The sequence below is a fragment of the Pelobates fuscus genome, chromosome 5 (genome assembly GCF_036172605.1).
Source record: "Pelobates fuscus isolate aPelFus1 chromosome 5, aPelFus1.pri, whole genome shotgun sequence".
Taxonomy (NCBI): Eukaryota; Metazoa; Chordata; class Amphibia; order Anura; family Pelobatidae; genus Pelobates; species Pelobates fuscus.
The window spans coordinates 208,228,197-208,245,819 of NC_086321.1; the positions used below are offsets into that span (position 1 = coordinate 208,228,197).

Here is a 17,623-nt window from a genome sequence, read left to right on the forward strand (position 1 = left end):
ATCCAGGAAAAGTTCTTATCACTCATTGAAATCATTCGGAGAACCAGTGCATATGCTTGCATCACTTCACTTGTGTATTTGTGTAATATTTCCACGTATAAACGAAGGGGAGCCACTGACACATAAACAGTACATTCATATTACATCATATTTACAGATTTACTAACACGCAAGACAGTCTTGCGCATGTCTCCATTACGCAAGTTAGTAAAAACTGTGCTGCTTTAAAGATATCCCTAAGTTATATTTGTTACAAGTAGGTTCTGATATTAAAAGCTCTTTTATAATGAATTCTGGGTACCTAATAGATATTATTGATACAGCAAATAATTTTATAGTCAGCCAGTTTTTAAAAATCCATAAAATTATTTGCTGTATTAAAAAATTATGCATACCCTTGGAATGATAGGTGGATATTGCACATATTATTATCATTGTCTCTACATGCTTTCATTCTAACAGCATTCTAGAAATTAGTTACTGAAGCCATGGTTTTGATGTGCATTATTTGTTCCGTGCACAATCTATACTACAAGGGGTATATTCACCAAACTATGAATTGGAAACTGGGGGCAAAAATCACTTGTTTGGACAAAATCTCCATCTCTGCTATAGCCACAGCTTTGGTATTGCCTGTAGTTTATTTTACACTAACTTAAAGGACCACTCTAGGCACCCAGACCACTTCAGCTTAATGAAGTGGTCTGGGTGCCAGGTCCTTCTAGGGTTAACCCATTTTTTCATAAACATAGCAGTTTCAGAGAAACTGCTATGTTTGTGAATGGGTTAAGCCTTCCCCTATTTCCTCTAGTGGCTGTCTCACTGACAGCCGCTAGAGGCGCTTGCGTGATTCTCACTGTGAAAATCACAGTGAGAGCACGCAAGCGTCCATAGGAAAGCATTATGAATGCTTTCCTATGTGACCGGCTGAATGCGCGCGCAGCTCTTGCTGCGCGTGCGCATTCAGCTGACGGGGAGGAGAAGAGGAGCGGAGGAGGAGAGCTCTCCGCCCACCGCTGGAAAAAGGTAAGTTTTTACCCCTTTCCCCTTTCCAGAGCCGGGCGGGAGGGGGACCCTGAGGGTGGGGGCACCCTCAGGGCACTCTAGTGCCAGGAAAACGAGTATGTTTTCCTGGCACTAGAGTGGTCCTTTAAGTGTACTTTTTTTTAACCCCTATTCACTGTTTAGTGAAAGAAAACTCTTGTATTTTAAAGCTGCTGCATAGAAAACCAAATGTAAGCATGTCATACAGATGAAATGAAAAATGCTCAAAAAGAATATGTTGGAATTTCATTGATATTCCAGTGTAGTCAAACTGTGTCATATGGCAAAGTAGGGGCCACTTTCTCTTATGGTAAATTATCAAGTTGATAAAACGTGACATACGGCAGAACTACCGCTATCAAGTTTTGTCACTTCCCAGCTATTGTTAGTGACGGCTGTGGGAAGAAGGCATTATAAGGCTCAGTATCCTCCACAGGCAACAATGTTGTGCTCCTGTGCATGCGTGAGAATACAACATTGACATGGGTTCCTAATGGGTGAAGCGCCAGGAACTTAAGAAAGCAGATGGCAGCACCCACGGTAGACAGCATCAGGTAAGTATACCTGACCATAGCTGCACCCCTGGGCTACAGCACTTCAACCTGAGATGTCACCATATAAGGTCTCTGCTTAATATGCAGAGACCCCAGAAGGTGACAGAGTTACCTTCACTATTCTTTTTACTTTTATAAGATTAAAAAAATGTCTATATGAACACAAATTAAAAAACCCTGTTTTGTTGCTTTTTTAAGGCCACAATTTAGTGTTTTGGACATATGACAACAGGTTCATGAATGAAAATACTAAATGTGTTCTGAAAAATAACAAAACATCAAAAACAGCATATATTTATATAACTGGTAATAACAGCTACAAACACTGTGGCGAAACCGACCTCGCCACGTGTCCTTGGAGGGGGCTGCTTGTCCGCCTCTTGCCTTTGGACTATGGCCCTGGGAGATTGGGCCCTTTTACAAAACGTATTTGGCCCTAACAGAGTGCATGTCACTCATTCTGGCCCTGTAAACACAGTGGGGCCATTCGGTACTTGCCCTGTGTGAGCAGTGATACCCCCAGATAGCTATGCCATGAAGCCTTTTCATATAATGAAAGACTTTGGCTCCATGGCAATTAAACTGTACTTGTGTGGTCTGCGTGCCATTCACCTAATAATGTGCACGCAGACCTGAGCTATCTGGGGATATGTTACATGTCTGTGTTTAAGGTATAGAAAGTAACTTTATATATTTTAAAACATAATCCTGTATTTAGGTCCCCACATGTGTAATGGAGTTTTGTCTTTGACCTGGGAGATAATTGGATTACTTCTCCAATTATCTCCTGGGCAGAAGGGAGGAAACCAGGATGCATTGTGGGGATGTTTTACTTTTACTGTTTGAGCAGATTAAAATACTGCCAGCCAGGGGGAACAGAAGATACTTTTACTAACTTTTGAACCCCTGGTCTGATTCATGCCATTTTTTAATATGTTGTTCCCCTGAATGGATTGATTGTGGATGTGTATTTTTATGTGAATGTGATGTATGGTTTTAAAGTTACAGAGTATGTGTGGAAACTGTACTTTTACTGTATGTAGTAATTATGTTAATTGCTTATCTGAGGGGAGGGGATGTGTGGGTTGTACTGTTACTTGATTGGTTGGTTTATGCCTCCCCCTGGGTGTGTCCTGTATGTGCACAACTGTAATAAAAAGCAGGCTGGGTGTTCCAAACCTCAGATTCTGCTTGACCCTCAAACCGATGTGTCGTCTCGTTTTGGGGGGAATTGGATTGTATGCTGACTGCCAGGAGTGTAAGCGGGTTATATGCTTTTCCTGTTCAGCTATTCCAGGGTTCGTGTGTTTCCAGTTCGGGAGTTTCCAGAATTCGTACAGTTTGCAGTCCGGGAGATTGGTGCTTGCAGTAGCTGCTGGTCTATGGAAAAGGGGGATATCGCCTAAACTGGGTTTTATCTTCTTGTAAGTGAAACGGTCCGTTACAAACACCATCAAATGCACTATCATTAACTTCCATTAATACATGGAATGCCTTCTTTATTATTTGTGTGTTGTGAGCAATTTTGAGTCAGAACATTGCTTTGCACATTTTAGAGCCAGTATTACTTTGCCATCATTAGTCATGTTGAAAATCCGAGTAGTTCAATAGGATCTCAAAAATAAATGATCAGGATATTCATTTTAGTTACACTGGACCAATACGTAACCGTTGTATGCACTTCAAATTAACAGCATTAACACAGGATAATTAACTAAATCTAGAAGTGTGTTTAACCCCTTAAGGACCAAACTTCTGGAATAAAATGGAATAATGACGTGTCACACACGTCATGTGTCCTTAAGGGGTTAATTGACAAGGGAATTGTAAATAACAGATTAAAATAGGTGAATTTGAACATTTCTTCCATTCTTCTGTTTTTTCAACTTTGCAGTATTTGCCTAAAATTTGCACTTACCTTGCCAATTCTTCACAATTTCCAGTTTAGTGGATCAACGTATTATTCTTAACAGGCGGAGCCCTGTGGCCCTAAAGGTGTTGGGTACTACAAGTCTGTTGGTAATTATGAGTTGAAGGCAATACGAGCAGTAGTACTATAGGCTATCTGTTTCTGCTTAGCCATCCAAGCAAAAAATGGGATCTCAGGAGTCAAACATTCAAGGGGTCGACAAGTCAACTTCAGTTTTTCAATGGAGAAATGATGACAGTCTTTAGCTGTCTAAAAACATGTGATGTCAGCTTTTAGAGTGCTTGAAGCACATGCAATTTACTAAAGGACAGGCCAACCAAAAGAGGTTACAAGTTAATTTTATTTCATCTATGGTCCCAATGTCTCTTTTCGTTATTTAGTTAATTACTTGAAAGAAAATTACTTGAAAGAAAAGATACACAGTTATCTAAATGATGCACTGCGCCCCTTCCACCCTCCCCTCACAGTGGAATAAATGCCTGTAAGGAACTTTTGCATTAGAATACGTATTTAATTTCTGAATTGTCTGCAGCAATTGTGTAGTGGCTCTAAATACTATGCTCATCTGAGTATCCATTCTTGATTTTTCTAGTAAGGAAACACAGCCACTTTGAACGTCGAGACTGTTCTCCTGCAAATACTGTCAATTATTTTCTAAGTTATTCAAACAACATTTGTGTTAATTTTCAAGAACATAACTTTTTTATTGCTGTTTGCTTTGCTTGCTTGCTTTATTTATTATTGTATAATATGTATCTCAGTTGGCTAGAAAATACAAACACATTTTTCCACTAATTTTAATGTCTTTACGGAATGATTAAACAATTGTCGTTATAGAAACAGTATATTTACAGAGCAGTTGGTTAAAAAAAAAGATCAAAAATGTTATAAACACACTATCATCATTTATTTAGAAAGTAAGAATAAACTATTTCAGATCTCGAAAGGGCAGAGGGATTTATGAATATTTGGGTTTGAGAATGTTAAAAATGTTAACTTGAATGACAAAGGAATTGGTTCTATTAGTTAGAATTGGCTATTGGGATAGGTTAGGGATCTCAGAGAGAGAAAGGTTTAGGTAAAGAAGGTGCACTATCTTTGTGGACTCAAGAGATGCACATTTCTCCTCCTGAGTTTGATTTACTCTATCTTTAAAAATGTATTCAGTTGTGTCTTTCTTATTATTGAAAACAAAAAATATAGAATATAAAAAAGATGAGAAAACTCCAACTCATCCCTTCAGAAAGATACATTTATGGTGTAAATTCAGATTATAAGTGGGTAGTCTTTTATCTCTTCATTACAATTGATTTGATGAAAATAAGATAGATCATGTCATGAAATTTTACATCAACTATTTCACTCTCGAGGGATAATAATATATGCATTATAAATGAATAATTAATAGATTGACTTCCCAGCCATTTCATTTATTCTAAGGATTCTATGATAACTTACTATATAAGCTACACAAACAAGATTTTTAAGTAACCAAGTGTCAAGCTGACATCCATGCATTAATGGTGACCTTGAGATAGAAGTATTGATCAATCTGTATTCCGCTGGACAAAAAAAAAAAAAAATACAGAGACCATGTCACCAGGCTTTCTGAATCATTAATGAGTGCAACCTTGGTGCATTATGCCCAATACCATTGTTCTCGTGTCACTATCACATTATTATATATGTATGATGACTGTTAAGAGCAGCCATAGACAAAAATATTGATTTTATGCATTCAGAAATTCAATCATGCATAACACATGGTTCATTTGTAAATTACAATATAGCATTTGACACAATGTATTTAGGCCCAAAATGGCAAATACATTAGGGAGTTAATCACTAAACGGTCAGCTTTTGTAAGTTGTCATTTGATTTGCTAAATTAACTATTCGATATTGCACGGTTTTATGTCCTCCTGAAATACAAAAATATTATATCCCCAGGACGTACTGAATGTTCCTTTCCTGGTTTAATACTTTGTTATTATTATTTGTTATTATTATATCACCCTGTGATATAATGATTAAGATCCCACAGGGCGCTAGGCAGGGCACCAGTTTAGGCCCCTCATTCTTCATTCTTCACATTGGGATGGTTTATGGGGCCAAACAAATTAATGGTTCCAGGACCCCTGTCCAACCCCTGAGCTCTAGGCAGCAACCTAGGGTCAGCTTCTGGTCATTCCTGCTCTAGTCTAGGCACCATATGTTTTTGTTTTGTTTTTTAACCAATGTTTTTTTTTTCTTCAGTTCTTTATTTATGTTGTGCAAGTAAATACAAAACCACTTACAGAGCCACAACAGCTTAAGTAAGCATAATAACGAGGAAGATATGAGACAATTGCGACATTTGTTAAATCTGCACATTTTTAAATATGGTAGGACATAAACTCAAATGCTCAGTGAGGATTGTAACTAGAGGGGTCATGATAACACAAGGCATGACATATGCACTGGCATTAATGATTAAACAATAATAAAAATTGTGAAAGCCAGGCACACTCAATACCAAAGGAGAAATATATTCTGATCAGGCTAGGAAGTTAACTCAATACATAGGGCATAATTCAAATTTGTAAGTACAAAAGGCATTATAAACAATGAAGAATACAGGCGGGGTATTGAGTGATAATGGAAGTAGGCATGCTGTGCTAACAGGAGACTGCCTATGGGACCAGGCTGGTACAGAGACTGCCTACATTTTTGGGCGGGTTAAATTACACATAAGACAATTGATTTAATTCCACTGGTCACTGATTAGTGCGAAAAAGGTGAGTAGAGAGAAGGACAGAAATCACTGTATTATAGACATAATGGGGACTTGAATGAAACAGGATCTCTGCTCTGCAATGCATCTGCGGTTCATCCGATGCCGACAGGCCACAATCGAGAGAAGAGCTCCTAGCCAAGACTGTGGTCCCATCCCTTTTTCACTGCACCGTGCTGATTCTGCTGAGTGTCAAGCTACATGAAGTGGATTAGATCGCCTTGCCTTCTGGCCACGTAACTGTGGCTCCAGGGCTTGTAGGGGGCTAGTGTCCCATGTACATGGATCTTTCTTCTTCGGGCTGCAGGGTCTTGTGCCGACAGGGTCCCCCTGACTCGGGTACCTTTATGGGTAAATGGACGGCAGCCTAGGAATTGCTCAAGGCGGGCCACCGGCCCAAAAGAGGAACGGGTGTTGGGATCAGGTGCTGTAGTCGTTGGTGTAGCAGAAGAGGTAAATACCTTTGTTCTGTTGCTGATCTGATTCCAGAATGCCTGGCAAATAGCGTGGAACCGGGCATCAAATGAGTCTCTCCACTGTTGACCCACAAGGCCTTCTCTGCAAGTCAGAAACGCGGACGTGGTTGCAATCTTGGTCACGCCACGTGGTTCTTTTGAGATCTTGTGTGTAGGGTCCCACCTCTGAATCTGTGTGCCCCAGTGGTTTGCGGGATGTCCCCCACTAGGACCAAAAGGGGGAGAGGGTAACGGGGCTGCCAGAGAATTGCCACAGGATGAGCCTTCAGAGCAGAGAGATTGGCCGCCTCTCACCGCCATCAAGCGTCCACCTTAGTAGGCCGTTGGTCCGGATTAGGTATGATGTCCGCTATGCAGCTCAGAGCAGGCTTCAACAAACACCTGTGACCTTAGTACACCTTCCAGGTTGTTTCCGAACAGTTAGATGCAGCTTGAATTAAATTTTTGATCCCAGATGCCAGAGCAGCTAACAAAGCGCCCGGCCATCTTGGGAGTCAAGCCCTGCCCTAGGAGGGGCCATACAATTTACCATTGGCCTGCAATTTCTAGTTTTTTACCACCTAGCAAAGTCCCTGTTGGATAGTAATATTTTAAAGAATTATCAAAGCAGGCCACGGCCATAATTAATTACTCCAACTAAAAAAAATATACTTCGTTGGAAGAAATAATTTATGTTTTTTCATAGTGTCTATCATTACATCTACACATGCGCACACACACATGTATACTCGTAAATAATGTTAGAGTTGTGTTAATTGAAAACCTGATTGGTGTAGGCAGCTTCTAGCACTCCAGCACTTCTAGCACTCTGCAAATTTCACAAGTATCATATCGCTACAAATATCATAAAGATTATAAATCCCATTAAAGAGTTTCTAACCCTCTTTTGTTCAAGATAGAATAATGCCCTATTGGCATTTTTTTATTGTTTTAATGTAATGCTCCCCCATCTGATGTTACGGGAATCGTGCCAAGGTCCAGTCAAAAGTGCCTGTCTTGAACCAAGGAGTGCCTGGATCTCTTTTCATTTTTAAGGTCCAGTCAAAGGATTCTCATAAGGCAGCCTTTTCTTGGACCATTTTACTAGCTCAGCTCTGAAGGGAGGGCGACAGGTAGCAAAAGCAGGAATTAGCACATATTATGAAAGGGATAGAGAGGAGGGAGAGCATCCCTCAGAGTGGGCGGAAAGGATATGAGACAAGAGCGGTGAGCGCTGATGACAGACATATTTTATGCACAGAATTGACATTAGGCAGCCCGGAACAGTGTTCTTGCCTGCCAATGTCACGTGTGCCGCGGGTGTAACTTGCCCCCTGCACACAAGTGCAAATAACTCTGGATGTGCGTGTTTGAAAAAGTACCACTGCAGATTCAGACTTCTACCAAAATTACCACTTCAAAAAGCAAAAGTGGTCACAATGCTTTGAATTATCCTGAGACTCCTGATGCACTGGTGCTTCTTTGTATGACCGACACAAGCCTGAGAAATTTTCATCACAGGGTATTCTTTAAGGGGCAATTTGTAACTCACAACTGTAACTTGTTTCTCACAAGCACCTATTTTAAGATTTGTGTTTGTTTGCATTATGTTTCAGGCAAATGATCGCAGAGGAAGCTATAAAAGCACAGCTAACTACAACTCATTTTCAAAATGTACTGTTAATTAAACATTAACCATCAATTGAGTCTGGGTGCATAACAAATTCAATTTAGGTTGCTGTAGTGCAGTTTAAGTGGTTATAAAGCTTAAGATGTAACATTACATTATTGGCAGAGCTCGAGCTAAGAAATATACTTTAATAGGAAGAAATTATTCATCTTTAATTCAGCTTTTTGCTGAACACAATGACTATTTTTGCTCTTTAGAGACTGCTGTTAAAACCAGCTTTGATACAGATATGGATGGGTATGTTTAATTGGATGGTGGCTTTCTAGGTGGAACTTTGTATTTCATTAATGATCTGAATAAAAATATATACAGGACACTATATAGAACCTACTCATACAGAAGGTTCTAGATTTTAAGAAGGATGAAACTTCTACAGCCATTTTGATTGAAAGAAATGTTATCTCTTATTTTTTTGGAAACTGGTTAGTGATTCCTCCACCACTCGAAGCACAGCATTCTTTGCTGTGGACAGCAAAGAAACTGATTGTCAAGGAATACAAAGGATCTGTGCTACTGAATATTTTAGTGCTTTATAAATTAGAACACAATAATGGTTAAATCTGTAAACATTCATGATTCTGATGATTGAAAAATGACCAGTGTGAACTACAAGATGAGTGCTTTGCTCCTGAATAGGGGTTAGATGTGTGAATCACTGAGAGATTAGAAAATACCACATGTACTGGAAGTAGACACCGGTAATAAGTAATATTCAGAATCTCCTGGCACATAGGTGATAATACTTTTCTGAAGTAGGGAGGCAGGATGAAGAGTACCAGATAGAATGTCCCTTCTTGAGCCATGTGATATATCTGCTGTGCATTCAGTTTTTTTTATTAGATACAGTAAATCTTGAAATAAAGCTTCTAGTATTCAAAACAATGTGCTCTCTCATTGATATTATAGTTAAGAACTCACTCTGTGAACTGAGTAGTTTTCTATAACCATCTCACACAAAGATGATTGACTCCATCAAAAGTGGTGATTCATCTGCTCCCTTTAAGAATATCCAATCTTTCAGGTATATCCGGATCATCTGTTTCCCTTACTTCTCTCTGTGTATTTGTCCCTCATCCTTTTAAATTGTACACACATGGTTTACACACGTAACAAGCATAGAGGAAATGGAGCCAATGTTTGAGCAATATTGCTTGTGTAAACACTACTTCATGATTTAATGGGGTGAAAATAGGTTTACTGTGCCATTAAATTTGGTGCAGAAGTGTTGTGAAATAGCAATATAATTAAATGAACAAAATCATACACTCTGCCCTAGAAACAGTGTAAATTACCAGCAGTTAAATACTGCTAGGAAAAGCAGGTTAAAATATATTTTAATGTGGTATAGTATAGAAGCAAAATTCAGCCTACAAACAGTCATGGAGTAAACTCCTATGATGATCAGTTAGACACTAGAAATGTAATCTACAGAGGATGAGGTGAAATTTAGTCCAGGGAGATGATGATGACTTGCTACAGCATTGCCAGAAAGGATAATAGTACGATGAAATGCCTTCAAATGGAGGAAATGCTGGAAAATACAAATGGATTTACCTCACTGTGTGGTTGTGAAGAAGTTATAGAATACTTGGCCAGCTTGAAAAATATTTTTTAAAAACCCTCCCCTGCCCCCCCCCCTAAATTAGATGTGCGATTTAAAGTACAGTGGTACCTCGGTTTACGAATTAGCTGCATTCTCTGGGACGTTTTGTATTGTGAACAATTTGTAAACTGAAATGTGGTTTCCCATAGGAATGCATTGAAAACCAATTAATCCGTTCCGGAGGTCAGAAAAAAGTAAAAACGAGCTGGCATGAAAACCAACCCAAAATGCAGAACACACCGTAAAAGGCATGCAAACAACAAAGCTCAGCTCCCTACCTTTCCACCGCTTGAGAAATTTCCAGAATGGCTCCAAAACTCAATGCAAAAACTGCTCAAACAACTCCACACTCGACGCCACATGCTACCCACAGACTCCAGCATACATGGGGGCGGCGCTATAAACCTCCCAGGCACAATGCATCCTGGGGAAACTTGCTTTGTATTGCGAAAAAAAATCATAAACTGAGGCATTATTGTCAATGGATTTTCATTTGTAAACCGAAAATGATGTTAACTAAGGCGTTTGTAAACCGACGTACCACTGTACTGCTATATGGTCACAAGCCCTGACTGATTTGTTGATGTCAATGCCCTTGCATGGGACTTTTAAGCCTTGGATATAGATTGTGCTGGAAGTGTAAAATCATTCTACAATCAGCTGCTGCAGGGATTCCATTTAAAATACACTCAATCGCTGGTGTACATGCATGCACACTAACACAGTAAATCTCCCGGTTTACACACAGAATAAGCAAATGAGGAAAGGAGGCAATGCTAGAGCAATATTGCTTGTGTAAAAACTACTTTATGATTTGATGAGCTGAAATTAGGGTTACTGTACCTTTAAATTCAGTGGATAAGTGTTGTAAGATTGCAATATGATTAAATGAACAAAATCATGCACTCTGCCCTAGAAACTGTGGAAACGACCGGCAGCAAATCACTGACCTCCCTTTCAAGCCAAGTGTGATGTGTTGCAAAGCGTTTCTTAATTCCGCTGAAGAAGTTTAAACTTTCAACCCGCTTTGCCCTGACCACATTAGCAGCAGTTATCTGGGGAGTAGTTAAATATTTAAAAATGGTCTATGTGAACCTCATAAAAGTTCACATGAAGAAAAAAAACTCAGCAACACACTGCCAGCTGAAGCAAAAGCTAGGACGTACAAAGGCTGCAAAAAATAGCCATAAACAAGTTTGTGATATAAAAGATTGTGACAAAGAGCTGCAAATAGGCTGTTTCTACACGTTAAAAGCAACCTGCCACTCCAGCGCCTGTGGGATGGGATTCTCATGGTGCTCTCAGCCATATGACACTGGAAGAGAATCATGGGAGTTGTAGTTCACATTGGTTTGTGGCTGTAGCTGTCTTACCCCTGTGGTTTTCCCATTTTCCACAAATTTACAGCCAGCAGTAGTTATCTCCCTTTCTCATTTATTATAGTCATGAATGCACATCTGGTGTTTGGAATACGATACTTTAATATGAACCTGTGACTGGGCTGTGACTCTCTGGGGTGTGTCTTAAATTTCCTCTTCCCTGTGCTTCTTTAAACTTTAGCTGTTCAATATATATATAAAAATATCATATAGATTGAGGATAAGATTAATGTCACAGAGCTTCCATCAGATTTATTTTTCGTGAGCTCCAATGACAGGTAAATCCGGTGAGTAACAACCGTTGCATAGCTGATGTAAAGTGTAAGAACAGGAATGGGGGGGGGGGTAAATACCTTGCAAAATATAAATTGTGACAGGCAGCAATAAATATAGGGAGTGCTGCTCTAGGCATTGCTAGAATATGCTTCATTTACTAAAAAAAAAACTAAACTTCACGTTCTTCTGTTCATAAAAAAATGAAAGCAAAATAGTTAATTTTGGAAGAGGAAACTTGAAAAGCAAACATTATTTAAAGGAACACTATAGGCACAATAAACATTTAATCTTACTTAATCGATTATAGTTCCTGGGATTCTAAGGTGATGTTCCTCTACTCAGTGTTAAACATTTTCGAGCAGTTTAACAATAAATAAGGGTCCCTGGCCTCCACAGCCCCACCCTTACTGGAGGTGTGGCTAAGGCAGGGATTACGCCCTTACACACCGTCTAGCCATATACCAGCAGTGGGTGCTGTGATAGGCTGAAAGCAATCAGCTGAAAGTCTCAGCTAATTAGAGCTACGCATTGCTGTCCAGGCTAAAACATTAAAAAGGGTTTAACACTGACTGGAGGGATAGCACCAGGGACTCCAGACACTATAACCACTTTAAAGAGATGAAGACATTACAGTGCTTACAGTCTCCCTTTAAAAATGTGATTGCTAGAATGGGAAAATGGTAGTAAGTACAAGATTCAGATGTCTAGAGATCATATCACAAGCTTACTAGTATTTCTAAATTACCATCAAATACTGCACTCCTGGGTAGGCATAACACATTTATATAAATGTAGTTGTTGTTACAACCCGAAACAAAGTGTAGACAGGGTATAGACAAGTGAAGACAAATTATAACTGTATCACACTATACACAGTTCTTTCTTCTCTCGATTTTTTTCACGCTAGGTTCTTTATATAATGTTTATTGTGTTTCACACTGTTTATTAGGTTGTATTTAATTTTTTTTATATATATTTCACATTTAATTGTAAGGTTATCACTGCCCTGTCTGTTTACAATTATCAGAGCTTTCCTTTTTCAATATACATTCACATATATTATTTAGTTCACTCTGTTTAACCCCTTAAGGACAGAGTCAATTGTACACGACACGTGCTGATAAAAAGAAAAAGTAAACAAAACCTGGAATTTGCGCTACATGTCTGTTCAACCGTAATTCACCTTTTTCATATTAAGTGCACCCACACCTATTATATATCAGTTTGTTCAGGAGAAATAGGGCTTCAGAGCGATCACATGGCTCCCGGGGGCCTGATTTACCGTGGGAGGACTGCCTCCCGAAGCGGATTGCGGCGGAGGTGAGTATCCTGGAGCTGCAGGGGGCTTAAGCCGTTACAGCGTTTTATGCTGCCAAAACGGCTTTAAAGACCATTTCAAGTGGGACGGCATAGAACGCTGTAATGGCGTTAATGAGTTAATATAACACTTCTAAAATAAAATTTTAACATTGGATATGTTGACTTAAATAAATATTTTTTTTATGAAGAAAACTTGAAAAATATGCTGAGACAAAGTAAGGACTATTTTGTCTCAGTATATTTCCTCCGCTTGACACTTCTAGACACTGGATATAGCTAACACTGCCTAGAAGTGTCAATCCCTCCAGTGACAGCTGCAGGGAAGTGGCTCTGTCTATGGAGGATATGAGGTCTCATGGGATCCTCTATAGACTTCAATGCTGTGCTCTCATGCATGCGCAAGTTTTCCGCAGTGGAATCGGTAAATAAACCGGGTCTGTCAAACCCCTCCTACCCCCTTGTAAAAATTAGTATTTCATACACATACAATCTTTATGAATCTTACTGACTATGTTTGAATGTTACTGAAAGGACACTGGCCTGTGCTACCGCCGTTTACAAGTGTCAATCCACCCAGCCATCACAAGTGATTGCTGCAGGGAATTTGCTCTGTCTATAGAGGATCCTGCAGTCTCGTGTGCACAAGAGTACAGCAGTGGCGAGAGTACAGCATTGACATCAGCTACAGGCATTTAAGAAAACTTGCTGGAAGAAGATGGCATTACCTACGAGGGACAGGATCAGGTAAGTAGAATTCACCTTTACCTGCCCTCTCACCCACCAGCCACCAGACACCAGACCCCAGCAGCGATGTCATTATCAGGGGTCTTTGCAACTTCTTCAAAGTCACCAGATGGTGACAGTGCCAATTTTAATTTTTCTCTGTAGTAATGTGACAAGTACAATTGAAAGGTTTTGCTGCCATAGCAGCAGAAATACTTTATACATGCCTAATATTATCGAGAAAGAATAAAATCACAGATCTGCTACATTTTCTTAACTTATAACAAAGGCAATATTTACTTTTTTGAGAAAATTTTTGTTTTAAAAATGTTAGTGACGTTAGTGACGTTTTTGAAGGAAAACTCTATAGAAAATTAATTTATTTTTCACTGTATTGTAGATAGACCCCCAACGAAAGCATGTATTTTTTTTTTCTGCATTATTTTTTTCGGGGTAGATAAGTAGAACAGCTCGCAAATCCTGCAAATATGTAGTCTTTGTAGTCCTTTTCAGTCTGTACTAGTGGATCGGCCGATCGGAGGTTTCTCATTAAATAGCATCTGTGCTTGAGTTACAAGCACAGGACGCACACAAGCACAGGACGCACGCAAGTACGGCTTTCCAGTGCTTCTCTACAGCTTTAGCACAGCTTATTGAGAAGAGGGAAGAAAGCCAATCAAGTAGCCGGGGTGGTGTTTCAGTGCCCAGTTTTAAAAGTGCTGATTTCTATTGAGTTTGGCACTTTTATAAACTGTTACAAAATATGACCCTTCGGACACCATGAAGCGCTTTAGGAAGCTGCAGTGCTTTACGTGTTTGTAATGTTCCTTTAACCCCTTAAGGACACATGTCATGTGTGACATGTCATGATTCCCTTTTATTCCAGAAGTTTGGTCCTTAAGGGGTTAAGGGAGCTTGATATTATAAGGCAACGTAAATTAGATTACAATTTATTGCAACTGCAATTTCATTCTCATTCACAAAGTTTATTCTGATTTTAGCCTTATAAGTTCTATAGAAATCTGGATATTATCCTGAGAAAAGTGTTCCTCTTGTTGATAGCTAGTTTAATATTGTGTATCACTGTTCCATAGCTACTGTTGTTGCATGTTATTCATATCATTTTCTGTCTTTCTGTTTTATATCTTAGGATATACTTCTCTAAATACTTGAATATTTGAAAAACACTTTGATAGTTCTGTATGTAAGCATTTTTTTATATTTTTATTTCATACATTTTTTAAATGTGATAATAGTAACAAATAAAAATAATGTATTTGACATGTAAGCAATTCTCTGTTATAAGAGTACTCTGTTATAAGGGTACTCCACTACCTTTGCCATTATGTAAGTTTTCATGGTACTTAGAGTGAACCATTAACAAAATATCAGGCTCATAATGATCTCTATTAAGCATCAAACAAGCTTTGATAGTATAACAGTACTTTTTAGGTTCAAGGCGCCCTTAATATTTCAATATTTTTCCAAGGCACACCAAGTCAAAACAATTTTCTAGGTTGGCTATATGTACAGCTCAGTGGCATACACTGTGCCCCTATTCGGCAGAAATTAATCTCAGGAGTGGCACTGATAGATTATTTAACCCCTTAAGGACCAAACTTCTGGAATAAAAAGGAATCATGACATGTCACACATGTCATGTGTCCTTAAGGGGTTAAAGAAACAATCCAGGCACAATAACCACTACAGCACTTTGTAGTGGTTATGGTGCCAGTAGTGCCCTCCCAGAGTAAGTACTCAAACTGTTTAAGAACAGTTTGACAACTTACCTGGGATCTGCAGTAGGGGATAGGGGCAGTAGTGTGTGTGAGGGGTGCAATGTGTGTGTGTGTGTGTGTGGTGCAGTCTGTGTGTGTGTGAGGTTTGCAGTGTGTGTGTGTGTGTGTGAGGGTTGCAGTGAGTGTACAGGGGTGCATTGTGTTGAAGGATGTAGTGTGTGTGGGTGGGGGTGTATGTGGGGCAGTTTGTGTGTTAGGGGTACAGTGTGTGGGGGGAGACAGGTTGTATGAGAGGTACAGTGTGTGTGTGAGGGGTACAGAGTGTGTAGTGGAGGCAGGTTGTGTGAGGAGTACAGTGTGTGTGTGTGGGTGCAGTGTGGAGGTGGGGGGTAGTGTGGGTATACGGGGGGCAGTGTGTGTTTCCCCCCCTCATCCCCCCCCTTCCCTGCTTACCTTTGGCTGGGAAGGGGGACAGTGCAAGACTGGTGGTCCGATGGGGATGCCCTGGTGGTTCCATTGGTGAGAGTGAACTCTAGCAGCCTAGAGATTCAGATAGTTAGCGAAAGAAGAACCTGGTGGAGCTGCAGGTTAGAGCTCCCCTGGGTCCTTTACATTGCTAGCGGGCCGGGGAGGGAAATCTCTGATCTCCCCTCCGGTACTGCAGAGCCGGCAGGGGAGAGGGAGGCACAGTTCTCGGGGCTATGATCATTTAATCATAGCACCGGGAAAATATCTCGCAGCTACACAGTTTGGGAACCGCTGCTTTAATGCCATCTCCATTTAGGCCTTCAATAAGCTTTGAGGTAATGATAAAAATACAGAGAACTTGAAGACTGTTTAGGTTGGTCTTAAAACTACCATAATTATTCTTAATATCACTATAAATAATTGTACTTAAATCATGTGTACTTAAGTTTAAAATATGCAAGAGTTACTTTGGTTAACAAATTTATATTTCTAAATGTGCGCAGCAAATGGAAACGATGTTCCACAGAATTAGCTCTGAACAAACATTGTATATTCAGCTTTGACACACTTCACACAGCAAAAGTATGATTTAATGCTGGGTTAGCTGTGCTTTGGAAGCCTCTCTATAACATGAAAGTCCAACAGATGGAAACACATCAGCTACAATATGCACTCAGTGGTAGAGGGATTATCATACAACTCAAATAAAATCTGAAAAACAAAACAAAACCTAAATAGTTCCCTTTAATTTCCCGAATTTGATACATACTATATATTAATTATTATTTGTTCTAAATTTCACATTATAAGTTAGATTAATTTAATATATAGAAAGGAAGCTAAATATCAATGTATTTATATACAACTCACTGCCCAGAAACAAAACTATTTTAAAAATCACAATTTAGTAGATATACCCCAATAAGAAAATGCACACTTTTATAATTATTTGGGTTTTTTCATTGGGGGGGTATATCTAAAAATAGCAGATCTCTTGTCTACAACCTTTGTAAGCCCTCCCCTTCTAACTCCGCCCATACTTTCTGTGGTTGTCCAATCACAGACTTCCCAATGCAGCTCAATAAGGAGTCTTTCCCAGGCAAGTGCTCTGAGCAATTGCTGCCTCTTGAGTATAGCTCCGCTGAGCTAAACAAACCAGGACGTAACCGGATCTGTTGCCTGCTTGGCAGTCAGGGGGGGGTGATTTATAAAATTGCCAATTTCTAATGAATAAAATATGTACTCTTTGTTTATTGTAAAAATAGGACACATTATTCACACATAAAGCACTTCAGAAAGTTAACTTGCTTAATGTATTTGGAGTGTCCCTTTAAGTAGTCATAAACCTTTCAAACATAAGGGCTAAAGCAGACTAATGTGTTTTAATATTAGGCATTACTATACATCTGACCAAGGCCATCTTGTGGAACTTAGAATACAGCCACCTTGATATCCATGGGCAAAAACCTACTCCCCATGGGAGAGGTCCCTGATATGTGACAGGTTCTCCTTACCGAAAAAGTACTATCTGAACTTAGATCTGAATGTATTAATAGCAGTGATTTCTCCATGGTTTCTGTTAGTCAAATCATGTTTTAATATTTGTTAGTCATTGTTCGTCAAAGTTCCAGGAGAACACAGGCTTTCTATCTATACAACACCTACTTTTT

At 39.4% G+C, this 17,623-nt stretch overlaps 1 protein-coding gene across 6 annotated transcripts in view; it reads right to left on the minus strand.

Moving 5' to 3' along the window:
- The window catches only part of NTRK2 (neurotrophic receptor tyrosine kinase 2), a 230,715-nt gene that overhangs the window by 138,551 nt on the left and 74,541 nt on the right, over window positions 1-17,623 (minus strand). The window lies entirely within an intron of this gene.